Source organism: Penaeus monodon, unplaced genomic scaffold, assembly GCF_015228065.2.
Source record: "Penaeus monodon isolate SGIC_2016 unplaced genomic scaffold, NSTDA_Pmon_1 PmonScaffold_571, whole genome shotgun sequence".
NCBI lineage: Eukaryota > Metazoa > Arthropoda > Malacostraca > Decapoda > Penaeidae > Penaeus > Penaeus monodon.
Genome location: NW_023660674.1, coordinates 15,541 through 28,432, shown reverse-complemented (window position 1 = coordinate 28,432; position 12,892 = coordinate 15,541). Strand labels below are relative to the sequence as shown.

Genomic DNA, 12,892 nt, shown 5'->3' with positions numbered 1-12,892 from the left:
TTGGACTCATTAAAGCTGGAAAGCTAACTAGTTTCTCGGGCTTGTATTCACCAAAATCTGGGTCTGTCCTCATCTTCTAAGTCTGGGTGTGATAACAGCTGCCAAAGAAATTGTACATATCCATTAAATTAGGATTTCTTAACATTCTAATTGTACTGTTATATCATACCACAATATCTACATGACCATCTTGTGATACTATATTGTAAATGTGTTCAATCTAAATACATGTATAAAATATATACTCCATAAAAAAATCACTGAAGACCTATTTTTCTGAAAAGAAATAGAATCACTGAAACATACTATATCCACAATTCAGAGCAGATGGAAACTATCTACTCCTTCAACTGCAATGAAGACTCCTGATGATTATACCTATTTTATTTGGCAAGCCAACTCAATCCAAGGCGTCTACTTACATTCCCCTGTGGCATCATACAACTTTCAATGTCTGCCTGATGGACTTCAGCATCCCTCACCCAGCCTGGTGATAGCCAGCACCCGCATAGCGGTATATAAAAATGGTTAGCTGTTTTGGCCGCAGCCCCAAGGCATACCTAAGTTTTCACTGACTTTCCTGGCTTGGAAAGTTCCATATTTGTTTTCCCCATCTTCCAGGATACTCCTGTAAGGGAAACATATCAGGATTCAATAGAAAGGAAGAAGAAATTTAAAAAAAAACAGTAAAGAGTATGGAATTATTACAAACCTGAGACTATTTGTAATGACTAACCATTTGCACTTTCACTAACCCTAAATCTGGAAAAAAAAAATATGAATGGGAGTAAAAAAAAAGCACTATAATTTTAATGCATATATATATATATTATATATATAATATATATATATAAATATAATATATATATAATATATATATATAAATAAAAAGAATTGATGAATTAAAGTGTATTAACAAGATAAATGTACTAACAAACTTCTCCAGAAATCTAAGCTAATGTAATATGCCAAAAAAAAAAAACATATAAAAAATTCTTACAACTACAACCTACAACATACATACATACATCAAGTACACCCTCCCTTCTAAAACTACAAGACTAGCAAACTCAATTCCTCTTACCACATTTGGCACTCTCGTGACATTGTGTTTCTTTCTGTTGAGCAGCGATCCTCTGCATATCCTTGGGGCTTTCTGGCGTCACTTAGCTGCCATTGTGGTCTCCCAGACAATTGAAACAGCACATCTTAGGCAAAAGCATCATTGTGGTTCTTATTCCCAGTTTCAATGTATATCTACAGGGGTGTCCGTGAGGATTCCAGTAAACTTCTGTAAAGAGGATGTTTGTATATAGTCTTATTCTGCAAATATTGTCTAAACCTAGACGAAAACTAAATAATAATAATAATAATAATAATAATAATACTAATAATAATAAATAACAATAATATAAATAATAATAATAGTAATAATAATATAATAAATAACAATAATAATAATAATATAATAATAATAAAAAACCTCATAAATTAATTAAATGCATTTATGAGTTTTATTATAAAACAGGTATATCTCTTTCTTCCGTCTTTGGACAGGACTCCTATACAAACAATATGAAACGACACGGCCTTCTGCAGAACTCACCGCATCGAAGAAGGACAATATCTAGCCTGACCAGGTCCTACTTGAAGCACTCTTCTTCGTCACCCTCAAATGCAAGATTTATACTTCTGGCATATTCACCTCTGCAATTAAAACAGAATTGAAAGTGTAAGGCTGAGAAGACCAAAGGAGATAGAGAAAAATACATATAAAAATATTAGTTACAGATAAACATTCACTCATTATCTCATCTCCCTTTCAAAAATAATTATTCGCAAGTAACCTATCATCTATATTTTCTCTATAGTTTTATATCGATTAGCAAGAAAATCTAGACCCTCAAGTTATTTCAAGGGCATGAAATGAAGTCAATGTATTAATTAATCCTGCTCACAAACATATTCACTCCCGCGCCCCCCCCCAAGCCTGAAAGACTTTACCTTCCTCCTGGATATCTTTCCCACCTGTCATACAGCAGTTGGGTCATAGTAAACATGCCATTTGGTGACACTGCACTATCATGTATTTGTGTCCTGCAAGTCCCCTTTTCTGCTTAGGAATCTACTGAATAAACAAGAGTATTAAGCTGTGGAGGCTGTTTTCCACTTGTGCGTAATTATTCCTATTTGTAATCTATAGCAAATGAAACAATTCACTTATAAAGTCTTATTATGTGATTTTTTAGAATTATAATGTATACATAACAGTATTTGAATTCTAACCTGATAAATATGAAATGAATTTAGTGTTTCGATCATGTCCATTTTCTCGATTTTGTTATGAGCATATGCCACAAGATATGTAGTAGTAGTAAGTATTTCCTAAAAATCCTACATAACACACATGTTTGCTATTTACAAGAAAATCAGGTCACTGTGACCATAAAATAAAAATACTGCCTGTGTGATCACTTGGACCAGAAAGTCCACGTAATACTGTGCTCTATCTTAAAATGTTCTAGTCTGTATGCAGCACCAGATCTGATGTGATTTGGGTGTATTTAGAATACTTGATGATTAATGGTGTGATTAATGGTGAGATCAATGTTTATATAGAAATACTTGTCCATTAAGAAAACTGACGTGACAACATGAAAGCCCACCTTGGTTCTCCCTTGAATTTCCTCAACACTACTACACATTTGAGTCAGTGGTAAACATACTACTTGAGGATGCACTACATCTTTGCTTGTTTTTGGCATGTCCTCTTTCAAGCCAGAGGAATCCTGCTTATGTAAATAATAGTTGTCAGTGTCATGCACTTTCAAAGGTAGTAATTGGTTACTATTTGAATGCCATTCAATTTCACATGGAAGAAATTGGTCTACAGTCACATTTCTGGTTATATAATTATTTTCGCCCATCATGAACATATTCGTTTGTATATAGTAACAACTAAGGATTCAGCTCAATTAGCTGAATCGAGTGGCCCCCTCCACATTCGAAAATATAAACTAGAAACCATATATCACCAAAGCATTGAATATTTACCTTGTGTAAATCTCTTGGATATCCTCCACACTACTATTTGCAGTTTGTGTCAAGAGTGCTTATGCCTTATTTGAGGTTGTGTCTTGCATGCTTTCACTTATACCAAAGAACCTGCTAATAACAAAAAATTGAGTTGAAAAGTCTCATAACTTCAACTATTATTATTTACAATCTAACAATTATGACCCGAGATGGTAACTTCCAATTATACAGCCACACTAGTATGCCACTATCAGATTTCGAACATATGACAATTGTAATAAAACATCTCCCTACACAATTCCACCATAGTAAGCTTAACTTTGGGACATACGGATATACCATTACTGGAAAATCAGAGAAAAACATTAACCCCTGGCCCCAGATACAATTTAATCTCCAGTGTAAGTTTTTGTGAAGTGCAACACAATGTGCTCCACAAGTGCTCGACTACTAAGAAGTTATTTAGTAACCACATACCTCACCTGATTTCTCCATTCCTTGAAATTTTTCAGGAAAAAGCTGCCTTTCTACTGCGATAGTAAGTGAGCATCATTAATCTTTATTGTCAGTATACTAATCAAAATGTCTTAAAATAAATATCGCATTGAAAATATCACATAACCTTTCTGAAATCAAGTGCAAGGGGTAAACAGGTGAGATAGGTATGTATAGTTAAATTGATTCTTAGTAACAAGTACTTGCAGAGCCATCTCTTTATAAACACAATTGATAAACTAAAATTGCTGTATAAATGGCATGCCAACATGCCATCCAACATGAGTTACCACCCTACCCTGTGTGTGTAAAACTGAACCTCCTCCATACTGCTATTAGCAGTTGAGTCAAGATGATCACACACTCGCAGATGCAACAGCAATCGATGTTTTTGGTCCTGCACATCAAGTGTTCCATGCTTTGAGGATCTGCGAAATAAATTCTCATCAGGCTGAGTGACAACATGTGTCCGGTTAGTATTAAATGGAATTCTCTCATCATTGTTCACAATTCTAAATATGAACAGATATAGCTTTTACCTATACTGTATAAACTAAGATTTCTATAATGGGTTTTCCTCCGTGGTGCGCTCGGCGTGCACATGGCTCATGGCACATGCACACACAGGCACACACCCGCTTACGCACAGACAGCGCTCGCAGATATATTATATACACACGCACATATATATAATATATACACGACCCATACATATATACATATATACATATTAGTACAATATATATGTATATCTATATATTATATATATATATATATATATATATATATCTATATTAATATTATATATATACATATAATATACATATAATATATATAAATAATATATATGTACATATATATATATACATATAATATATATACATATATATATATACAATATATATATATAATATATATTAAAAAAAAATATATATAGTATATATTATATATATATATATATATATGTATGTATGTATGTATGTATGTATGTTTGTATTTATGTATGTTGTATGTATGTATGTATGTATATATATATATATATACTACTATATTATATATATATATTCTATATATCTATATGTATGCCTATATATAGTATGCAATATATATTCATGTACTATATATCTTTATGTCTATATATCTGTCATGTCTATCTCTATATTCTGTAGCTTATATAAATCTGTATGTCTATAGTCTATGTATGTATATATATATGTTATGTATATAGATATGTATGTATATTTTGTATGTTATATATATTATTATCTATCCTATGTATGTATATATAGTCTGTCTATATATATGTAGTCATCATATATAATCAATGTATGTATAATATATGTATGTATATATATATGGATGTATATATATCTGTCTGTATACTATATATATTATGTATATATATATGTATGTATCTATTATGTATGTATATTTTAAAAATTATATGTCTGTATATATATATATGTATTAAATCTGTCTCGACATATGTAGGTAGATCTTCTATTGTGTGTATATATCTCTGTCATGTATATATATCTGTATTTATATCGCTATGTCTGTCATCTCCTCTCTGTATGTCTATATCTCTATGTCTGTATCTATATCTCTGTATGTATATCTATCTACTGTCTGTCTATATATATCTATGTATGTCATATATATCTTGTATGTATTATATCCGTAGTATATAGATATGTATGTATCTATATATGTATGTATCTCTCTGTCTGTATATCTCTATGTATGTCATCTCTATATATGTTGTATATATACCTCGATCTCACTCTCTATCTCATCTAGCAATCTATCTAAATCTATAATTTATATCTCTAATAATATATATATATACATTATATCTTATATCTATATATATCATATCTCTCTCTATCTATATCTCTATCTGTCTATATATAGATATATGTATATATCTATATCTTATATATCTACTCTATCTCACTCTATATGATCTGTATATATCACATACCTTATATATAGACTACATATAATCTATTACATAATACTACTCCTACCTATATATTCTCTACCTCCATCTATATATACTATATATATCCTATATGTTTTATCTATCTATCTACATATATATATATATATATACATATATACATATATACATTATATACATTACACATTATAACATATACACACACACACACACATTATATATATATATATATATATATATATATATATATAATATATTATATATATATATAATCTATATATATATATATATATATATATGTTAGTATATGTATATATATTATATATATTATAATATACATATAACACATAGATACATATACACATATATACCTAATACACGATATATACATTATACACATCTACACATATATACTATACACATATATACATTATATACATATGACACATATAGATATAGTACTTATATATATATACATAGTATACTATTCATATATATATATATATATTTATTTATATATATATCAGATATAATATATAAATATAGTATCTATAAATATATATATATGATATGTGTGTGTGTGTGTGTGTGGGTGGGGTATGACATATTATATATGTGTGTAATATGCATATATATATGTGTTATATGCATATAATATAGTTGTGTATATGCTATATATATGGTGTGTAATACGCATATATATATATAATATATATATATTATATTATATGATATATATTATCTATATTCAATATATATTATTGCCAATAAGTAAAACCAACCCAAAACAAAAAATATATATATTCCTATACACAGCATATATATATGCATATACACACATATATATATAGCATATCCACACATATTTATAATGCATACACACACACCACGACAACACACACCATATAGATATATAAATATTTATATATATATATTTATATATTTATATATATATATATATATATATAATATATATAATAGATATTATTCTATATATGTATATATATATATAATATATATATATATGTGTATATGTAAAAATGTATATATGTGTATATGTATATATGGTTTTTTTTTTTTTTTTTTTTTGTATATGTGTATATGTATAATAAGTGTATAAAGTATATATGTGTATATGTATTATGTGTATAATGTTATATATATATAGATTATATATCACTATATATATTATATATATAATATATATTTATATATATATATATATATACATATATATAGATAATACATTTATATATATATATACATCTAATTTATATATATATATATATTTATATTTCTTTATATATACATACATATATATATATACATCATATATATATATTAGCATACATATATATCTATATACATACATATGTATCTATATATATACATACATATATATAAATCAACCTACGATATATAATATATACATACAATATATATAGACATAACATATATAACATACATATATATAGACATACATATATATATACTCCTATATAATCATACATACATATACATACATACATACAATACATACAATACATATATAATATATTATATCTATATATATATTTTATATATATTATATATATATATAGTCTATATATATATATACATTACATATATTATATATGTATATATTATATATATATAATTCATATATATATAGTATATATATATTATATCTATAGTATATATATACATATATATATATATATATATATAATATATATATATATATATATATATATATAATCTAATATATATATACATTATATTGTTATAGTATATTATATATGTATATGATGTATGTGTGTGTATATATATATATATATGTGCGTGTGTATATATATATATGTGCGTGTGCGTGTGCCGTGTGTGTGTGTGGTGTGCATGTGCATGCGCCGTGGCGCGAGCGCACCCACGGCGTACACCATTATAGAAATCTCTAGTTATACAGTATAGGTAAAGCTTTAATATCTGTTCATATTTTTAGAAGGATGACAATGAGTTGAGAGAATTCCTTTTAATACTAACAGACACCTGTTGTCACTCATACTGATGATATTATAATACAGATTCCTCAAGCATGGAACTGATGTGCAGTGCAAAAACAGGGATGCCTGTTGCATCTGCGAGTGTGTGATCACTCTTGACTCACTGCTAATAGCCGTATGGAGGAGGTTCAGTTTTATCACAATAACAAGGTAGGAGTTGTAACTCTGTTGGATGGCATGTTGGCTGCCATTAATACGCAATTTTTGTTTTATCAATTGTGTTTATAAATAGTGGCTCTGCAATTACTTTTGTTACTAAGTAATCAATTAACTATACCTACCTATCTCACTGTTTACCCCTTTCCTTGATTTTCAGAAAGGTTATGTTATATTTTCAATGCTTATAATTTTATTTTAATGAACATTTTTGATTATGATAATAGACAATAAAGATAATAATGCTCACTAACGATCCGCATTAGAAAGCAGCTTTTTTTCCTGAAATCAAGGAATGGAGAAATCAGGTGAGGTATGTGGCTTACTTAATAAAACTTCTTAGTTTTTGGCACTTGTGGAGCATTTGTGTGCAAATTCACAAAAACTACACTGGAGAGTACATGTATCTGTGGCCAGTGGGTTATGTTTTTCCTCTGATTTTCAGTCATGGTATATCCGTATGTCCCAAAAGTTTTTTTTAAGCTTACTATGGTGGATTTTGTGTATGGCGATGTTTTATTACACTTGTCTGTTCAGAAATCTGATAGTGTCATTACTAGTTGTGTGTATAATTGAAGTTTACATCTGGTCATAATTGTTAGATTGTAAATAATATAGTTGAAGTATGAGCTTTTCAAACCTCAATTTTTTTGTTATTTTAGCAGGTTCTTCTGGTTAATAATTGAAAGCATGCAAGACAAACCTCAAATTAGCATAATCACTCTTGTCACAACTGCAATAGTATGTGGGAGATATCCAAGAGATTTACACAAGGTAAATATTCATGCTTGTGCATATATGTTTATATTTATATTGCTGAATGTTGAGGTGGCCACTAGATTCAGCTAAATTTGAGCTGATCCTTATTTGTACTATATACAAACGAATATGTTCATGAATGGAGGAATCCATTATATAACCCGAGAATTGTGACTGTGACCAATTTCTTTCCCCCACAACCATGTGAAATGAATGGCATCAATAGTTTAACCAATTACTTACTTTTGAAATGTGCATGACACTGAAAACCTATTATTTTTACTCACAGATTCTCTGGCTTGAAGAGGACATGCAAAACACAAGCAAGATGTTAGTGCATCCTCAAGTAGTATGTTTACACTTGACTCCAACTGTTGTAGTAGGTGTTGAGGAAATTCAAGGGATACACAAGGTGGGTCCTTTCATGTTTTCACGTCAGTTTTTTTTTCTTAATGACAGTATTCCTATAAACATTGATCCACCATTAATCACACCATTAATCATCAAGTATACATATACAAATCACAATCAGATCTGTTGCTGCATGACATCTATAACATTTGTCAGATAGAGCACAGTTATTCTGTGGACTTTCTGGTCCACGGGTCACACAAGCAGTATTTTTATTTTTATTTTACAGTGACCTGTTTTCTTTTAAATTATCAAACATGGTGTTGTTATTGTTTAGGATTTAGAAATACTTACTACTTAATACTATCTTGTGCATATGCTCATAACAAATCTAGAATGGATACATGATCGAAACACTAATTCATTTCATATTTATCAGGTTAAGAATTCAAATCCTTGTTACTGGTATAACAATTATTCATCTAAATAATCACATAATCAGACTTTTATAAGTGAATTGTTTCATTGCTTAATAGTCTACAAATAGAATTACTGCACATTGGGTAAATCGCTCCACAGTGCTTAAATACTCTTGTTTATTCAGTGATTCCTCAAGCAGAAAAGGGACTTGCCGGACACAAATAATGATAGTGCCGTGTCACCAAATGGCATGTTTACTATTGACCCACTGCTGATGACATTGTGGAAGATATTCCAGGAGGAAGGTAATCTTTCAGCTTTGGGGGGGGGGGGATGAATATGTTTGTGATTCAGATTTATTAATAATTGAATTCATTTTCATGTCCTTGAAATAACTGAGGGTTCTAAGATTTGTCTTGCTAATTGATATAAAAACTATAGAGAAAAATGATAATGATATACTTGCAGAATAATTATTTTGGGGGGGGGGAAAGGGAATGAGATATGAGTGACTGTTTATCCTGTACAATATTTTTATAGTATTTTTTTCTCTATCTCTTTCTGTCTTTCTCATGCTTACACTTCAATTTCTGTTTTAATTGCAGAGGTTAATATGCAGAAGGTATAAAGTCTTGACATTGATGGTGACGAAGACAGATGCTCAGTAGGACCTGTGTCCAGCTAGATATTTTCCTTCTTGACGGTGCTGTGAGTTCTGCAGAAGGCGTTTCTGTTTTCATATCTTGTTGTATAGATTCCTGTCCAAGAAGAGAAAGATGATATCTGTTTTAAATAAAACTCATAAAATGCATTTAATTATTTATTTTATTTTTTATTATTATTCTTATGTATTATTATTATTGTTATTATTTTATTATTCTTATTATTATTATTTATTATTATTATTATTTTAGTTTGAGTATAGTTTAGACCAATATGTGCGAATAAGACATATATCAACATCCTTCTTACAGAGTTTTTACTGGAATCCTCACGGATGTAAGCATATCACATGGAAACTGGGAATAAAGATCAATGTGCTTTGCCTAAGATGTGCTGTTTCAATGTCTGGGAGACCACAATGTCAGTTGGACTGCCCAAAGCCCCAGATATGCAGAGGATCGCTGCTAACAGAAAGAAACACAATGTCACGAGAGTGCCATGTGTAGAGGAATTGATGTTTCTAGTTTGGAGTTTTAGAAGGGAGTGTGTACTTGTATGTATGTATGTATGTTGTAGTGTAGTTTGTTAAAATTTCTTATTATTGTTTTTGTTTGGCATCTTTACATTAGCTTTTAGATTTCTGGAGAGTTTGTTAGTACCTCTATCTTGTAAATACACTTTAATTCATCAATTCTTTTATTTATATATATATTATATGATATATATATATATATATATATATTATATAATATATATATATAAATAATATAATATGCATTAATTATATTTAGATTTTTTTTCTCCTTCACATAATTTTTTTTTTCCCGATTTAGGGTAGTGAAGTGGCAATGGTTAGTCATTACAATATTCTCCCATGGTTGTAATAAATTTCCATCTCTTTTATATTGTTTTTTTCAATTTCTTCTTCCTTTTCTTGAATCCTGTTTTATGTTTCCCTACAGGAGGTATCATGAGATGGGGCAAAACCAAATATGGACACTTTCCCGCCAGGAAAGTTCAGTGAAAACCTTAGGTATGCCTTGGGGCTGCGGCCAAACCAGCTACCCATTTTTATCTACCGCATGCGGGTGCTTGGCTTATCACCCAGCTGGCTGAGGGATTGCTGAAGTCATCAGGCAGACGATGAAGTTGTATGATGCACGGAAAGTGTAAGTTAGACCCTTGGATTGGCTTTGGCTTGCAAATAAAAATAGGTATAATCATCAGGAGTCTTCATTGCAGTGAAGGAGTTAGATAGTTTTTTCCATCTGCTCTGAATTTTGATATATTATGTTTTTTCCAGTGATTATATTCTTTTTCAGAAAAATAGTCCTTCAGTGGAATTTTTTTTATGGAGTATATATTTTTATACAGTATTTAGTATTGACACATTTAACAATATATTTATCACAGAATGGTCATGTAGAATTGTGTTATGATTTAACAGTACATTCCGAACTGTAAAGAATCCTAATTTAATGGAATTATGTACATTTCTTTGGCAGCTGTATCACACCCAGACTTAGAATATGGCAGATACAGACCCAGTTCTTGTGAAATACAACCAGAGAAACTAGGTAGCTTTCCAGGCTTAATGATCCAAATGCCTCACAGAACCAGAGAGGTTTTGTAAGCTTTTTTTTTTTTTGGCTATGCTACATGTTTAGCAACTCAGTCTACATCAAAGTGATCTATATGAATATTATGGCATGAGTAATTTTCCAAATCTTGATAACTTAATATGTCTAAACCTCATTGTTGCAGGAGGGACACCTTACACCTGCCCTCCCATTCAGCCTTATCACCAACGCCCAGAGTTTCTGAGTAACATGAAGCATGAATAGAGCTGCCAGGCTTACAAGAGAAGAACTAAAATCTAGCAGTTTAAAGGCAAAATACAAGTGAAAGCTGATGTTGGTCAATTGCAGCAGAAATGGAGTCGCTGTAAGAATTTTATTGATGTTTCCAGAGTATGATGAAATATACACTGGGTTTCAAAAAAAAGTTTGGGTTTTCAAGTTTTCATGTTGATACTATGTCTTCAAATATTCTCTCAACATACTCAGAGTTGAATAGATCCGCACAACATAGAGTTTCAACCCCCCACTTCCCAGTGAGCCTCTGCCACACCATCCTCCAGATGACCTTCCCGAACCTCTCCTCCTCCCCCTCCAGAGAGGAAAAGGTAAAAATTCTCACATTCCTTTGGTGTCCATATTTCTAATGACTGCCATAAGAGGTAAACTAAAAACTAAGTTATTTGGTGCACTGCACATTGGAGTCCTTTTGAAGTTTAGATGTGCCGACTTTGACGATGTCTGGAGGTTGGTTAGGAAGTTCCATTATAATGGGGTTCATAGATGGGGAATGGAAGGTCCCATCTTTGTGAAGAGAAAAGGAATGAGATCAATGCTTAAGTTTTTTGCATTATGCCTCTGATAAATATGTTCACTGTGTATTATTTCAGGATATGGAAGATGTGAATTAGTGGAAGATTCACAGCATCTTTGGGTGACCTGGAGGAGAAAAGACTCAAGATCCTTAATAACTTGAGGAATGCCTGCATCAGAAACAAACAAGGTGGCAGCAGACTCCACAAAACGAGAAGAGGACTCGTACCCACACCACGAAGACAGCAGCAGTAAAGCCGGATTGTCAAGAGTGAAGTGCTGAACTTCTGAGTAAAGTAGGATCGTCAAATAGATGTCGCAGCGACCCGCGACGATCTGAAATTCCGTGAGCATCGACACATGGAGAGCGCCAGCAAGAATGAAACGTAATCCACCGGTCCCGCATTCGAGGCTTGAAACTGGGTGCTGCCATTCCTGATTCTTGCACGCCCTTCAAACTCTTCCAAATGCAGATTCATGGAAAGTCGACGTCAGTGCTCGCAACATTAACTTGACAACTTGCCTGCGCTCTTGGAACTTGGGAGAATGAAGGTCTCATGAGGCCATCTGTCAGGAAAGGGAAGGGAGCGCAAGCCGAA

At 30.9% G+C, this 12,892-nt stretch overlaps 1 pseudogene; it reads left to right on the top strand.

Moving 5' to 3' along the window:
• The first annotated feature begins 8,157 nt into the window (after positions 1-8,157).
• On the top strand, positions 8,158-12,548 carry LOC119571270 (annotated as a pseudogene).
• Positions 12,549-12,892: the final 344 nt, after the last annotated feature.